The sequence below is a fragment of the Suncus etruscus genome, chromosome 3 (assembly GCF_024139225.1).
Source record: "Suncus etruscus isolate mSunEtr1 chromosome 3, mSunEtr1.pri.cur, whole genome shotgun sequence".
In the NCBI taxonomy this organism is placed as follows: domain Eukaryota; kingdom Metazoa; phylum Chordata; class Mammalia; order Eulipotyphla; family Soricidae; genus Suncus; species Suncus etruscus.
The window spans coordinates 86,064,499-86,080,631 of NC_064850.1; the positions used below are offsets into that span (position 1 = coordinate 86,064,499).

The 16,133-nt window shown below is 39.4% G+C and overlaps 1 non-coding gene across 1 annotated transcript; it reads right to left on the minus strand.

Moving 5' to 3' along the window:
• Positions 1–921: 921 nt before the first annotated feature.
• Positions 922–1,024, minus strand: LOC126004676 (U6 spliceosomal RNA). The gene has a single exon (XR_007493941.1). It is a non-coding gene; the product is annotated as a U6 spliceosomal RNA (small nuclear RNA).
• Positions 1,025–16,133: the final 15,109 nt, after the last annotated feature.

A 16,133-nucleotide genomic window follows, 5' to 3' on the forward strand; every position in this document is an offset into this window, starting at 1 on the left:
AGGTAACACCCCCAATTTATCAATGGGGAAACTAAGGTACAGAGTTATAAGAAATCTGTCTAAGTAAATGGCAGCGTCAATATTCTTGACACTTTTATTATGGGTTCTCATCATTAGTATATGCTTCTGTAATGTGTCCCATTGACTATACCAATGTAAAGTTTCTTGGTTCTTCAGGAATGTATTATTTTAATTTAATTTATTTTGGGGGGGTTCATATCCGGCGGGCCATAGGGGTTACTCCTGGTTCTGCACTCAGAAATAGCTCCTGGCAGGTTTAGGGGACCATATGGGATGCCGGGAATCGAACCAGGGGCTGTACTGTGTTGACGGCGTGCAAGGCAAAGGCTCTATTGCTGTGCTATCTCTCTGGCCCTGGGAATACATTACTTGAGATAAGAGACAAGAATGGAGTGTCAAGGAAATATAAAATGTTTTCAAGGAAAGATAAAATGCTATTCTGTTCACTTAAATGCATAGATCTACTTTGTAGTCTTAAGGATTTTAGTAATTGGCTTCCTAGTATACAGTTTGCTTAGGGGTTGACATTTAAAGATGGTCATGCAACTTTAGTGAGGCCCACTTTTACAGCTGTCTCATACTCTAAAATTTGGCATTGATGCCTCTACAATGTTCTAAAATGTTTTGAATTTAGTAGAAGTTAGAGGCAATTCCTTTTCTAAGGTTATTATAAAGGTTTCATTGTGAGATACTTTTATTGATCATATAATACAGGTGATAATTATCTCATAATCCAATTTGGAATACTTTAATAGTAAATTGGGAAATTATGAATAATCCTGAAAAGATATCTTGGCTTTAAACAAAACTCTACTGGGCAAACAGGTCATAGGGTCATCGACATGATAAATAAACTTACATCAAGCAATGATCTAAATTCTTTTCTTTTTTTTTTTTTTCAAAAATATGGAATGCTTCACAAATTTGCATGTCATCCTTGTGCAGGGGCTGTGCTAATCTTCTGTGTATTGTTCTAATTTTACTATATGTGCTGCTGGAGCAAGCTCCTAAATTATTTTCTGAATAGGCCCAACTAGGATCTCATGTGAGACTCTTGATAAATCAGTCCAGGTTTCTAAGTGCTCTGAAAGTTTCTGCTGTCACTGAGAAACACTGTTTGCAACCTATGCAGTCACTTATGAGAGCACCTGAGACTCTACACAGTTAGGCCAAGTTAGAGTATGAATACAGCAGACCTTGTGCTTGCTAATTTTTAACAAATGACCACCTGCCATTCAAACACCGACGGCCTTATTCTCTGAGCTTACTTGATAAGCTCTAGGTCAGTGGAGGGTGACGGATGTCAAGGAGACTTGAAATTCTGTCAACTGAGTGACAGCTGAAGGAAACAGGAACATTTTGCATGGAGAAGAGAATGTGGTTTCCCCTGGGACTGTTTCAGATAGCTGACTCTGCCATGAACAGGAAAGAATAGATTTATTTTGAGTAGCCCACTGTATAGTACAAAATGGAATCTGCAGCAATATGCTTTCAGAGCCATTTAATTTTTTTCTGTTTAAAAAATTTGAGAGATGTTTTAATGATAAAAATAGCACCTGCTTTTTGAAAAACAAAAAATCAAACAATAGCACAGTATACAAGGTGGAAAAGCATCCTCCTGAATATTCTTTTGTCCTCCTGCCACCCTATCTACTTCAGACACTCAAGAATCCCTATGATTGTACATATGAGTAAAGTCTTGTACACATGTGGTATATGTGCATATAAGATAAAATCATGCATACAATTATGCTTTATTTGTCTTATTATAAAAATGTTATGAAATGGAGCTGATGAAGAAAGACCCTCAGAAAATTTCTGCTATTTCTGAACAATGTTATGCAGAGATTATTGTAATAGCTATTTAACTGTTATAAAATAGTTATTTAAGTAATTATTGAGGAGTCAGAGAGATTGCACAGAAAGTTGTGCTCTTGCCTTACACACTGCCAACCAAGGCTCAATTCCTGACAACCTCAAACTCTCCAGGAGCAATCCCTGAATGCAAAATCAGGAGGAAGCTGTGAGCATGATCAGATGTGGCCCCAAAATAAATAAACAAAACCCAAAATAAGTCTCTAATTATTGAATAATTATATGAAGTGTTTCACAGATTTGTAAACAACTTCATTTGAATCCATTTCATTTCACATTTATCTTTTTGATTAAGGTATCTTGAACATGAATTTGCGCTTTTTGTTCTTATAGGTGTTCTTCAGAGAAAAAATATTCAGTGATTTTAGCCATTCACAAACAGTGGGCATGTCTAGGAGTTTGAGCCACTAACTATGGGTATTGTCTGTCCACTGGACTGACACTGAAGAGGAGATTAAAGCCGCAGATGGGAAGACAGTATGAGTTGGCCTCTGGGCTTGCCAATATCTGAGCTATTTCCTTATTTTGTTGCGCATGCTCTCCTGGCCAGGAGTGAGGTCTGGGCAGAGCCCTGTGAACAGGTGCCTCCACATGGCCTCCTGCCCCTGCCCCCACCCCAGCAGGAACAGTCGGTGAACTGGCAGCCTGGCTCATTTTGGAGGCCACCCATGGATATGTGGCCTGCCCAAAGGAACACACCCAGGCAGCAATGCTTATTCGGACTGCACTTTGGACCCTCAAAGCTTTTAATTTAGGTATCTCCATTTAAAAGGAAACAAATTCTCCGTAAATAGTACATGCTCTCCGTTGACAGCAAATGCTGTACATTTTTAATAGACTAGCAGGGCAGGAAATTACTTGTTCACCTCTTTCCTATTCTGACATTTAATCAAGAAGGAACCTAGTGGTTATGACAGATACATTATTATACTTGACCTTAAAGGAGACTCTGGCTAGAACTTTCCAGTGCTCAGAGTCCCCTCTACTGGTATCTGAGTGGAAGAGATATATTAGTTTTCTTTTATTTGGAAAAGAAAGATCAGAAATCTAGCAAAAAGAATGCATCGGCCATCTATATACTCCTTCCTACATTAACCAATAAGTAACCTCTTAACAAATTTACTTTATCTTTGTATATAAATACAAAGTAATAATAATGTGTAAGGGGGCCAGAGAGATAGCATGAAGATAAGGCATTTGCCTTGCATGCAGAAGGACGGTGGTTTGAATCTCGGCATCCCCTGAGCCTGCCAGGAGCGATTTCTGAGCACAGAGCCAGGAGTAACCCCTGAGCACTGCCGGGTGTGACCCAAAAACAAATAAAATAAATAAAAAAAATAAAAAAATAATACTGTGTAAGGAACTGCTAAAGGGTAAATGTCTATTTCTAATGTTTGAGAGTCTCCCAAATTCATGTGCTGAGATTCTAACCCCCCAGTGCTTTATGTGAGGGTCTTTAGGAGGTTATTAGCACATTAGTGTTCTGTACGAGTACAATAGGATCCTTATCAAAGAGAAGATAAAGAAAGACAAACACCAATGACCTCACTTATCTGTCGTATATAGAGACACAAGACAAGGATAGGTAGTATACAATGACAACAAACTCTTGGTCTTGGTTTGCAAATCTCAGACTAACATAGGGATAGTTGTGAAGACTTGAAAACTTTGGTGGTGAGATACAGTAACCAAGTTCATCAAAGCCATACACATTAACATTTTGTAAACATTACTTAGACTGTAATAATAACATTTTAAAATAAAATTGGAGGAGGTAGAGAAATAGTGTAGCAGATAAGGTACTTGCTTTGTATGCAGCCAATCTGGTTTCAATCCTCATCACCATGTATGGTCCCCTGCCATATCATTAGGAATGATCTCTGAGCACAGGGCCAGGAATACATTCTAAGCACTACCAAATGTGGTCTCAAAGCCATAAACAAACAAATAAATAAAACCTTTTGGAGAATATAAATAGAAGGAAAATAATACAGGAAAAAAAAAACAAGAGGGAAAAATCTCTAGGCATTTTCTTCTTCAAAAATAGAAGGATTCCGCCCATTTTCAGCATATTAGACTTTTACCCCAGTTTATTACTTTTCTCTTCTTCAAACAAAACCACGCAACTTGAACTAGCTAGTCCTGCCTCCCAGTTAGAGGGGGAAATAAGGGAGGCACCAAAACCGAACAGGTGCAAGACTACTAAGTAGTAGGCTAGGTACAGAGGGGACCACATATTCTAGCAGCCCTGGGGGTGAGGGAAGAGGATATGGGAGGTAGGACAAAAACGGAGGTGTAGGGAAGACAATTTGGTGATGGGAATCCCCCCTGATTTTATGTAAATATGTACCTAAATATTATTGTCAACAATATGTAAGTCACTATGATCAAAATAAAAATTATATTTAAAAAATTTGTAGTATAGCTTTGAATTTCTGTTTAACTTTGTTTGATGCTGTCATTCCTACCTAAAGGAACACCTGAATTTAACAGACTGTTCATATAACATATACCAAGAAGAGCTTACTAAACCGTCCATCACTGTGTTAATGACTTCACTGCATTTATGACATTGTGTTAATGACTTCATTAAATTCATTAATAATTTTCACAAATAAACTTACTACTGTACTTTTTCTTTTTTCTTTCTTCTCCTTTTCTCTCTTCTCTTCCATTTTTTTCTTTTCATTTTTTTCAATAACTCTGCTTTACTTATCTGGAAACAAATGTATTATTAACTATGCCAACTATGTAATGCATTTTATTTAAATAAATACAATTTTTTTTAAAAATAGTCATTTTGTCTAGATTCATTAATAGAGTAGTAAGCTAGATCTAAAAACTAAAAATAAATAAAACAGGTTCATATAGCTGTCTTAACTACTTTGGCCAATGAAGGCACAGGAGAGCTTATGGTTCAAAATTAATTTCACCTGACTAGTGTGGAACAGCAATCTTTGAGATGTGGTCTTCAGCAATATGAGAAATGAATGTTTGTTGTCTAAAACGTGTTCAATTTGTGGCACTGAGTCCCAGAAGCTCATATAGACTGAGAAAGTATTTTAGCTTCACACCTAAACATATGGGTGTTTTCTAAGAATCAGGTCACAGTATAATGCTCCAAGGATGCATAATATTTATTTAATTATATTGCCAGTTATTATACATTTGTGTAATTATCTCAAATATTATCATATAGAACATGCTCTCCCAGTCCATGACTTTATATTTATAATTTTCACATATCCATAGTCTCTTTTATTTCTGACTAGTATCTAGACCTTTTGATAATTGCAATTCTTTTAGTATATAAGCCAATGGTTTTTCTGCCACATTCTTCAATTTGGATTGGCTGTTTTCTCCTTCCAATTAGACCTGATATATGTATTGTTTGGGTCCTTCTCAGTATATCTTGTTCATAAGCACCTGTCAGTTTGTCCTAGTGTCAATACTGCCCAACCTCCACCCACAGTTTTACATTGTGGTTTACAGTATTGTTATTGGCAATAAAAGTATGCATTGAAACTGTCAATGTAAGTATTTATTTTGCTTACAAAATTTGTTTCTTAGCACATCACTCATAAAATTTGCACGAAATCTGTAATGCATAAAATCTTTGATGTATACTTGTCAACTAGCTCACCCAGCAGACAAGGCCATGGATACTCACAATACTTCATAACTGCTTGTGAGTCTTACTGATGCTATGATTTGGTTTTTGGGATGCTCTGATTCCTGGAAGTCTATCTTCAGCTCTAATTCTACATATCAGCATTTTATGAACTAATTTTCAATTTAAAATGAGTTCGTTTTTTTAAACAGTAACATGTCCATGTTAACTGTTAGGTTTGTTTTATAAAAATCATCACTCTTTACCATTTCTTAGATTTCTATTTTAGGAGGCCTGCTGGTGGTACTTGGAATCCCCAAGGCTACTCCCAGTGATGCTTGGCTTGACAGTTGTCAATTCTGGCATTTAGGTGATGCTGTAATGCCTGGACCTGGCAATACTGAAGGTCAGTAAGCAAGGTTATCCCAACAAAAGTGCTTGTGGATTCATCCATTGCCAGGAGGAAATTCAGGAGCTCCACCATTCCAGAATTATTTCTAGCCATTTGAGCAATTTTTTCCTCAGCCCCATGATTTCTTCACTGCATTTTATTGGGACTTGAGATATGGGGAAAAACATATATTTATGAAAATGCCAAAAAGAATTTGCTAATGGGGCTAAAGAGAGTATAGTGGTTACAGTGTGTGCTTTACATGCAACTATCTATAGTTCAATCTCCAGCACCATTTGCATGGTACCCTGGGTATCTTTATTATTTTGTTGTTGGTGTATAATAAACCAAAGGTTGCACACACTTGCTATGATGCTTGCACACATGCTCTCCAGGCTCTACCATCCTTTAGTTGCAGAGATTGTGAACATTTTGGTTGCAGTACATGCCAGGATCACATATTTTAGTTGTGGTGCTTTTACACACTGGGTTGCAGGGTGCCAAAGACTATATACTTGATTAAGGCATGAGGGATTTCAAACAGCAAAGCTGCTGGAGTCACATTTGTGCTGTGATTTAGTGTTGGGAGATTGAACTCATGATTTAATTGGTCCCAGGCTTGCAAGGAAGGTGCATTTGCTACTATGATTCCTGGTCCCATCTACAGATTTTTAAAATATGGAGGCACAAGCCAGAAAAATCAGATGACAGGTTCAAAGGAAGTTACTTTTGAGGAACTACATTTACAGAAGCAGAGAGGAGATTGCTCTCTCCAGTTACAAACTGGGTAGTGAGATTTGACTTCAAAATATGCACACATACTACTTGAAAATAACAATTACAATTTTGAAACTAGAAAATGTATATCAAAATCTAAATGCATATTTAAATGCATAAGTAGTTCTAATTAAACCCTAGCTTGTGGTTCTCTGTGAAAATTCTTAGGGCCCCTTGTGGCCCTTGCATCTATCTCTCCAAATCTTATTTCACCATTTCACTAGAGGTTTTTTGTTTTGTTTTGTTTTTGTTTTTGTGTTTTGGGGTCACACTCGACAGTGCTCAGGGGTTACTCCTGGCTCTACGCTCAGAAATCACTCCTGGCAGACTCGGGGGACCATATGGGATGCCGGGATTCGAACCACCGTTCTTCTGCATGCGAGGCAAAAACCTTACCTCTATGCTATCTCTCTGGCCCCATTCACTAGAGGTTTTAAAACTCTAGCTCTGTGGTATATAAAATCTTAGAAGCATGATTGTCAAAATACAAACTTATGAAATAACTTTAAAAGGGCTACTCCTTATTCACACAAACGCATTCATTTTCTTAGATAAAATACTACAATCAAAGCAGTTTAAGTGAAGGAAAAAGGAATGGACTACAAAAGCTCTGATGAATTGGCCATGTTTTGCCATGAAACATTGTTAATGGCCTGAGGCTTCAGCAATGTAGGCAAATAAATCTGACCTTGCTTGTTCTCACATGCTCCACTAGTTTCCCTTTGGCCGTTTAAGTGGCTATTGAACTAGATTTCAGTGTCCAGATAAGCCTTCTTTGAGGGGATAGAGTCCCGAAGAGCTATGTAAGGTGCCATAGGTCTCCTATGCAGTGAATGAAAACTATGGTGGTTCAGAAATAGTAATTAGAAGCATGTTCCAGTGGCACAATTGGTTAGTGTGCTTTACTTACAGAAACAATCACTAGATTCGGGAGCTACCCAGCGAGCCAGTGAGTGAGTGAGAAATGGCTGCAGGTGGGGGTTTCCAGGCAGAGTGCTGACTGCTCTACCTGCAGAATCTCCACCGGGCTGTGCTTCTTCTGAGGAACTGAGCACCGGAAGGGAGCCCTGTCCTACCCTTCTCTGTCTTTCCTGAACTCTTGAAGCTCTCCTCAGAGCCCTGGGAAGCTAACTCCAAAGAAACTACATTCGGGAAGAGATAACAATGCTATCTGGGCAAAAGCCGGCTCCCTGTGTGTGACACCAGGCGGGGAAAATCCGCGAAAGTACACTGGCCCAGTGGGGCTCAACTGTGAAAGACTGTGAGTGTGACCTGTCTATGTCTGTCTACTGTCCTCTTGCGTGAAACTCTTGCGAGTGGGGCAAAAAGAGGCTCAGAGGAGCATGGCCGCTCCGCTTCGCTACGCGGCCGTGCACTCTTTCTAAGGAAAGAACTCCATTGCAACAAGAAGGAAAAATCACACTAAGAACGGCGCTATATCACAGAAGCAAACATTTCTCTCTGGACTGTCTTCTCTGTTGCATGCTCGGGCCTAAGATTTGACCCAGTGTGAGGCTTCATCCACGGAGGACTCCCCTCCCTTAGAGGCAAGTCAGCCCATCCAGAAAGGGAGGAGCCAGAGGAGTGTGCTGCCTACATCATATAGACAATGAATACCACCACAACACGTAGAAAAACCCACAATACAAGTGTGACAATGGGGAAACAACGCAGGCCAGCATCAGACATAGAGAATGAAGATGACAATTCTGAGGACCAGATAATGACTGAACAACTAATCAACCTCTCAGATAAGGACTTTAGACTAGCAATATGGAAGGTGCTCAACAGACTCCAAGAAACCATGGATCGAGTTGAACAGAACACTAATAAGAACCAAGAAAATATGAAGGCAGAAATGACAAAACTCCAAACTGAAATAACATGTCAACTAACAGGACTGAAAAAGTCAGTAAACGAAGTGAATGACAAAATGGATAAGCTCTGGGACAGGGTATCAGAAGCTGAGAATAGACTTGGTGCTGTGGAAGATGAGATACATAACAATTCCATACAGCAGGAGAGATTGGACAAAAAACTTAAAGCAAATGAGCAGACAATGGAAAAATTAGTCAAAGAATGGGAACAGACGAAAATAGAAGTCTATGATAAGATCAACAGAAACAACTTAAGAACCATTGGAGTCCCAGAGACCCAGGAAGAAAATTTCCAGAAACTTCCAGAGCTAAAGAATATATGTGATCAAATCCTGCATGCCCGAAGAGTACCAACCAAAAGAGACCCCAGAAAAACCACCCCAAGACACATCCTAGTCACAATGACAAATCCCACAGATAGAGACAGAATTCTGAAAACAGCAAGATCAAAAGGGGAAATCATGTTCAAGCAAGCTTCCCTGAGATTTACAGCAGACCTGTCACCAGAAACACTCAATGCCAGAAAGCAGTGGTGGGATATTGTGACAAGACTGAATGAAATGAATGCTTCACCCAGAATACTATACCCAGCAAAACTCACTTTCCGGTTTGATGGAAGAATACATGGTTTCACAGACAAAAAACAGCTCAGAAACTTCACAGACACAAAACCAGTCTTAAGAGAAAAACTGAAAGACCTAATCTAAGACAAGACTACCCAAAAGACACACCAAATTTTGAAATAAAGATGGCATTAAATCCCAGGACAATTCTTTCTCTCAACGTCAATGGACTAAATGCACCAGTTAAGAGACACAGAGTGGCTAAATGGATCAAAAAACTCAATCCAACCTTCTGCTGCCTACAAGAAACGCACCTGAATAGTCAGAACAAACATAGACTCAAAATAAAAGGCTGGAGAAAAAATTATCCAAGCAAACAACACCCATAAAAAAGCTGGAGTGGCCATACTAATATCAGATAATGCAAACTTTATACTCAGGAAGGTTGTAAGGGACAAAGATGGACATTTTATATTAATCAAGGGGCACGTAGAGCAGGAAGAATTCACTCTCCTAAACATATATGCACCGAATGAGGGGCCAGCAAAATATTTAATACAACTGTTGACAAATCTGAAAAATAATATCAACAACAACACAATAATTGTGGGGGACCTTAACACGGCTTTGTCAACACTGGACAGGTCAACCAGACTGAAACCCAACAAGAATATACTAGACCTGAGGAGAGAAATGGAAGAAAGAGGCCTAGTGGATATATATAGGACACTCCATCCCCAGAAACCTGGATACACATTCTTCTCCAATGTACATGGGACATTCTCCAGGATAGACTACATGCTGGCACATAAAACATACCTCCATAAGATCAAGAGGATAGAAATTTTGCAGACTACCTTCGCTGACCACAAGGCTCTGAAATTATTTGTGAATTCCAAAGGGACTCAGAAGAAACACTTTAACACCTGGAAGTTAAACAGCCTCATGCTCAATAACCAGTGGGTCCGAGATGAAATCAAGGAGGAAATAAAAAGGTTCCTGGAAACAAATGACAATAAAGACACAAACTCTCAGAACTTATGGGACACAGCAAAAGCAGTACTGAGAGGAAAATTTATAGCTTTGCAAGCACACATCAGGAAGGAAGAAGGAGCTTACCTGAGTAGCTTAATGACACAGCTAATAGAACTAGAAAATGCTCAACAAAAGGACCCAAGAATAGGAAGACAGAAGGAAATAACAAAGCTGAGAGCAGAAATCAACGAAGTGGAAACTCAAAAAACAATCCGAAAGATCAACGAAAGCAAAAGTTGGTTCTTTGAAAAAATAAACAAGATTGATGGACCACTGGCAAACCTAACAAAGAAAGAGAGAGAGAGAAACTTGATAACTCGTATCAGGAATGAAAAAGGAGAGATCACTACTGATATGACAGAGATTCAAAGGGTAATCAGAAACTACTTTGAAAAACTCTACGCCACTAAAAATGAGAACCTGGAAGAAATGGATAAATTCTTGGACTCTTATAATCTTCCACGGTTGAAGGAAGAGGATGTAGCATATCTAAACACCCCCATCACCATTGATGAAATTAAAACAGTAATCAAATGTCTGCCGAAAAACAAAAGCCCAGGTCCAGATGGATTCACTAATGAATTCTATCAAACTTTCCAAGAGGAACTACTGCCAATCTTGGCAAGACTCTTTCATGAAATTGAACAAACAGAAACACTCCCAAATAGCTTTTATGAAGCCAACATCACCTTGATACCTAAACCAGACAGAGACGCTACCAAAAAAGAAAATTACAGACCAATATCACTGATGAATGCAGATGCAAAGATCCTCAACAAAATCCTGGCAAATAGGATTCAATGCCTCGTTAAGAAGATCATCCACTACGATCAAGTAGGTTTCATCCCAGGAATGCAAGGCTGGTTTAACATCCGTAAATCTATCAACATAATACACAACATCAATAACAAGAAAAATAAAAACCACATGATCATATCAATAGATGCAGAGAAAGCATTTGATAAGGTCCAACACCCATTCTTGATCAAAACTCTCAGCAAGATGGGAATGGAGGGAACCTTCCTCAATATAGTGAAGGCCATCTACCACAAGCCAGTGGCAAATATTATCCTCAATGGAGAAAAACTGAAAGCCTTCCCTCTAAATTCTGGCACAAGACAAGGCTGTCCTCTCTCACCACTCCTATTCAACATAGCACTGGAAGTACTTGCTATAGCGATTAGGCAAGAAAAGGATATCAAGGGAATCCAGATAGGAAAGGAAGAAGTCAAGCTCTCACTGTTTGCAGATGACATGATACTCTACTTAGAAAACCCTAAAGACTCTATCAAAAAGCTTCTAGAAACAATAGACTCATATAGCAAGGTGGCAGGCTACAAAATTAACACACAAAAATCAATGGCCTTTCTATATACCAATAGTAATAAGGATGAAATGGACATTAAGAAAACAACCCCATTCACAATAGTGCCACACAAACTCAAATATCTTGGAATCAACTTGACTAAATATGTGAAGGACCTATACAAAGAAAACTATAAAACTCTGCTCCAAGAAATAAGAGAGGACACACGGAAATGGAAACGCATACCCTGCTCATGGATTGGCAGGATTAACATCATCAAAATGTCAATACTCCCCAAGGCATTATACAGATTTAATGCCATCCCTCTAAAGATACCCATGACATTCTTCAAAGAAGTGGATCAGACACTTTTGAAATTCATTTGGAACAATAAACACCCTCGAATAACTAAAGCAATCATTGGGAAAAAGAATATGGGAGGAATTACTTTCCCGAACTTTAAACTGTACTACAAAGCAATAGTTATCAAAACAGCATGGTATTGGAATAAGGACAGGCCCTCAGATCAGTAGAATAGGCTTGAATACTCAGAAAATGTTCCCCAGAGATACAACCATCTAATTTTTGATAAAGGAGCAGGAAATCTTAAATGGAGCAGGGAAAGCCTCTTCAACAAGTGGTGTTGGCACAATTGGATAGCCACTTGCAAAAAATTAAACTTAGACCCCCAGCTAACATCATGTACAAAGGTAAAATCCAAATGGATTAAAGACCTCGATATCAGCCCCAAAACCATAAGATATATAGAACAGCACATAGGCAAAACACTCCAGGACATTACAGGCATCTTCAAGGAGGAAACTGCACTCTCCAAGCAAGTGAAAGCAGAGATTAACAGATGGGAATATATTAAGCTGAGAAGCTTCTGCACCTCAAAGGAAATAGTGCCCAGGATACAAGAGCCACCCACTGAATGGGAGAAACTATTCACCCAATACCCATCAGATAAGGGGCTAATCTCCAAAATATACAAGGCACTGACAGAACTTTACAAGAAAAAAACATATAATCCCATCAAAAAATGGGGAGAAGAAATGAACAGACACTTTGACAAAAGAGAAATACACATGGCCAAAAGACACATGAAAAAATGTTCCACATCACTAATCATCAGGGAGATGCAAATCAAAACAACGATGAGATACCACCTCACACCCCAGAGAATGGCACACATCACAAAGAATGAGAATAAACAGTGTTGGCGGGGATGTGGAGAGAAAGGAACTCTTATCCACTGCTGGTGGGAATGCTGTCTAGTTCAACCTTTATGGAAAGCGATATGGAGATTCCTCCAAAAACTGGAAATCGAGCTCCCATACGATCCAGCTATACCACTCCTAGGAATATACCCTAGGAACACAAAAATACAATACAAAAACCCCTTCCTTACACCTATATTCATTGCAGCTCTATTTACCATAGCAAGACTCTGGAAACAACCAAGATGCCCTTCAACAGACGAATGGCTAAAGAAACTGTGGTACATATACACAATGGAATATTATGCAGCTGTCAGGAGAGATGAAGTCATGAAATTTTCCTATACATGGATGTACATGGAATCTATTATGCTGAGTGAAATAAGTCAGAGAGAGAGAGAAAAACGCAGAATGGTCTCACTCATCTATGGGTTTTAAGAAAAATGAAAGACACCCTTGTAATAATAATTTTCAGACACAAAAGAGAAAAGAGTTGGAAGTTCCAGCTCACCTCAGGAAGCTCACCACAAAGAGTGATGAGTTTAGTTAGAGAAATAACTACATTTTGAACTGTCCTAATATTGAGAATGTACGAGGGAAATGTAGAGCCTGTTTAGGGTACAGGCAGGGGTTGGGTGGGGAGGAGGGAGATTTGGGACTTGGGTGATGGGAATGTTGCACTGGTGATGGGTGGTGTTCCTTTTATGACTGAAACCCAAACACAATCATGTATGTAATCAAGGTGTTTAAATAAAAAAATATGCAAAAAAAAAAGAGTATTGTAAAATAAATAAATAAATAAATAAAACCCACTAAAATAAAAAAAAAAAAAGAAACAATCACTAAGGGGAATTTATCCTCAACCTTACCTCCAACACTCAAGAGTTATCTCCCTAGATGTGCTTTCTATTCTCCCTCTCCAATCCCCAAAAGAAGAAACAAGGGAGCTCAGTATTTTCATGCTGCAGACAGAGGCTCTCCTTCTGCCTCCTGCTGTTTTTCCTTTCTTCCTTCTCTTGTTTCTTTTCTTCACCTTGCCCACACAGGCCTTCCAGATGGATGTGTGCTTGGGGTGACTGAAACTTTCTTTTTTCAGCCCCTCAGGCACAATTTGTTCTTTTACAGAGTCAGAGCTCACTCCTATAGCACCAAGTGAGGTGGCTGTGAGTAGGTAAAATTAGTAGAGCCTGATTTTTTCTTTGAAGATTTTTGTTTGTTTGTTTGCAAAAGCGAAACTCCTATGATCCATCTCCATAAAAACTTAATTTCTGAACAATGAGTTTGACAGCCAAAGACTCCTGAACTCAAAAGCATGAGGGTCATTTTCCTGCCTGGAGCCTATATGGAGAGGAGGAAGGGATTTCCTGAGCAGCTGCTGAGACAGCATGTGCAGGAATTGCACCGTTTCAGTTTCACTCAGTTATGAGCAATGAAGCAGATACTTTGCAGAAGCAAACTATTTCAATGCCTGAAACCAGCATCCTTCAACAGATTGTGAAGGTTGCTGATTTCCTTCAACCAGCACTCAACAACCAGTGTATGGATTGATTTGCTGTTTTAGAAAGGTTGAAACTACTTGTCACCTGCCTTGATTACAACTGCCCATCCATAAGCCAATCTACAGACCAGGTACCAGTTGGCAAGTATGAGGAGAATGCTTGTCTCTGACAAATGGAGCACAGGGAGGTAAAGTAGCTAGCACAAATATGCACAAGCCATTTGGAGATGTCAGATTTGAGCACTGTCTTTTCTGTACTCCCAAGTCTGGACTGGAGGTGAAACAAGCAGAGATGATCTTTTGGCTTGGTGCCAAAAGCTAGATTTGACTAGATTAGAGGGAAATTCAGAGGTAGTGTGATAGGGTGCTGACTGCCACTAAATCCAATGACTTTTGAATGCTTTCCTTGGTTTTATCAATTTTGTCTAGTCCTGGTCTCCTCCATCCCTTGGATTCACAGGCATGGGTGGGGAAGAGCCTACAGTGATATTGGCATGGAGTACAGTTTGATTGGCCACAATATGTACTTGCTTTTGCGCTAAGTAGTTAGATGTGTAGTCTAAGATAGTATTCTTTAACCCCTGGTGTAGTTGTTTATTGTGGCTGTTGTGTATTTTGTCGTTACTTCTTCTTCTTCTTCTTCTTCTTCTTCTTCTTCTTCTTCTTCTTCTTCTTCTTCTTCTTCTTCTTTTCTTCTTCTCCTTCTCTTCTTCTCTTCTTCTTTTCTTTTCTTCATCTCATTCTTCTCCTCCTCCTCCTCCTCCTTCTTCTTCTTCTCCTTCTCCTTCTCCTTCTTCTCCTTCTCCTTCTTCTTCTCCTCCTCCTCCTCCTTCTCCTCCTCCTCCTCCTCCTCCTCCTCCTTCTTCTTCTTCTTCTTCTTCTTCTTCTGCTTTTACTTCTTCTTCTCCTCCTTCTTCTTCTCCTCCTCCCCCTCTTGCTCCTCTTCATCCTCCTACTCCTTCTTCTTCCTCCTCCTCCTTCTTCTCCTTCTTCTTCTTCTTCTTCTTCTTCTTCTTCTTCTTCTTCTTCTTCTTCTTCTCCTCCTCCTTCTCCTCCTCCTCCTCCTCCTTCTCCTTCTTCTGCTTCTTCTTCTTTTCTCCTCCTCCTCCTCCTCCTCCTCCTCCTCCTCCTTCTTCTTCTTCTTCTTCTTCATTTTTCTTTTTTTCCCCTTTTGCTTCTTTTGAATTGATACTGATAGCTCCTAGATGAATTCCTCCCAGCTTTTTTCTCTTTTATTCCTCCCAACAGAACCACAGAACTTGAATCATCTTGTTCTTCCTCATAAGTTAAGGGAGAAAAAAAAAAGAAAGTGGATGGTACCAGTAGCAAACAGTCGCATGAGCATGAATATTGAGTGGAAATAAATAATGATCAAGATTAAATAGCAAACCCAAAGTTAACAGAATCAAGATCTACAACAGGGGCTGGAGAGATAGCACAGCGGTGTTTGCCTTGCAAGCAGCCGATCCAGGACCTAAGGTGGTTGGTTCGAATCCTGGCATCCCATATGGTCCCTCATGCCTGCCAGGAGCTATTTCTGAGCAGATAGCCAGGAGGAACCCCTGAGCAACTCCGAGTGTGACCCAAACATAAAAAAAACTACAACAAGTTATATACAAAGGGGACCAGTTTACACTAGCAGTTCAGGGGGCAAAGAGGAGAAATATGGGATGCATGTTGGGAACAGGGAAGAAGGTCGATACTGGTGGTGAGGAATTGCCCTAATTCACTGTCACTATGTCCCTTAAATATAACTGTGAAAGATTTGTAATTCACATGGGTCTCAATAAAAATTATTTAAAAACAAAAAAAGAACCAGTGGTCTAGAAGCAGAGAGTGGACTTTGCAGCTATAAAATTAGCATTTCTCCATGGTTTTCTTGTCCTTTCCTCCACCCTCATTTTCCTGCTTGTGGTAGGCACAAGGATCTCACCTATGCCTCAGTCAGGATTATGGTACC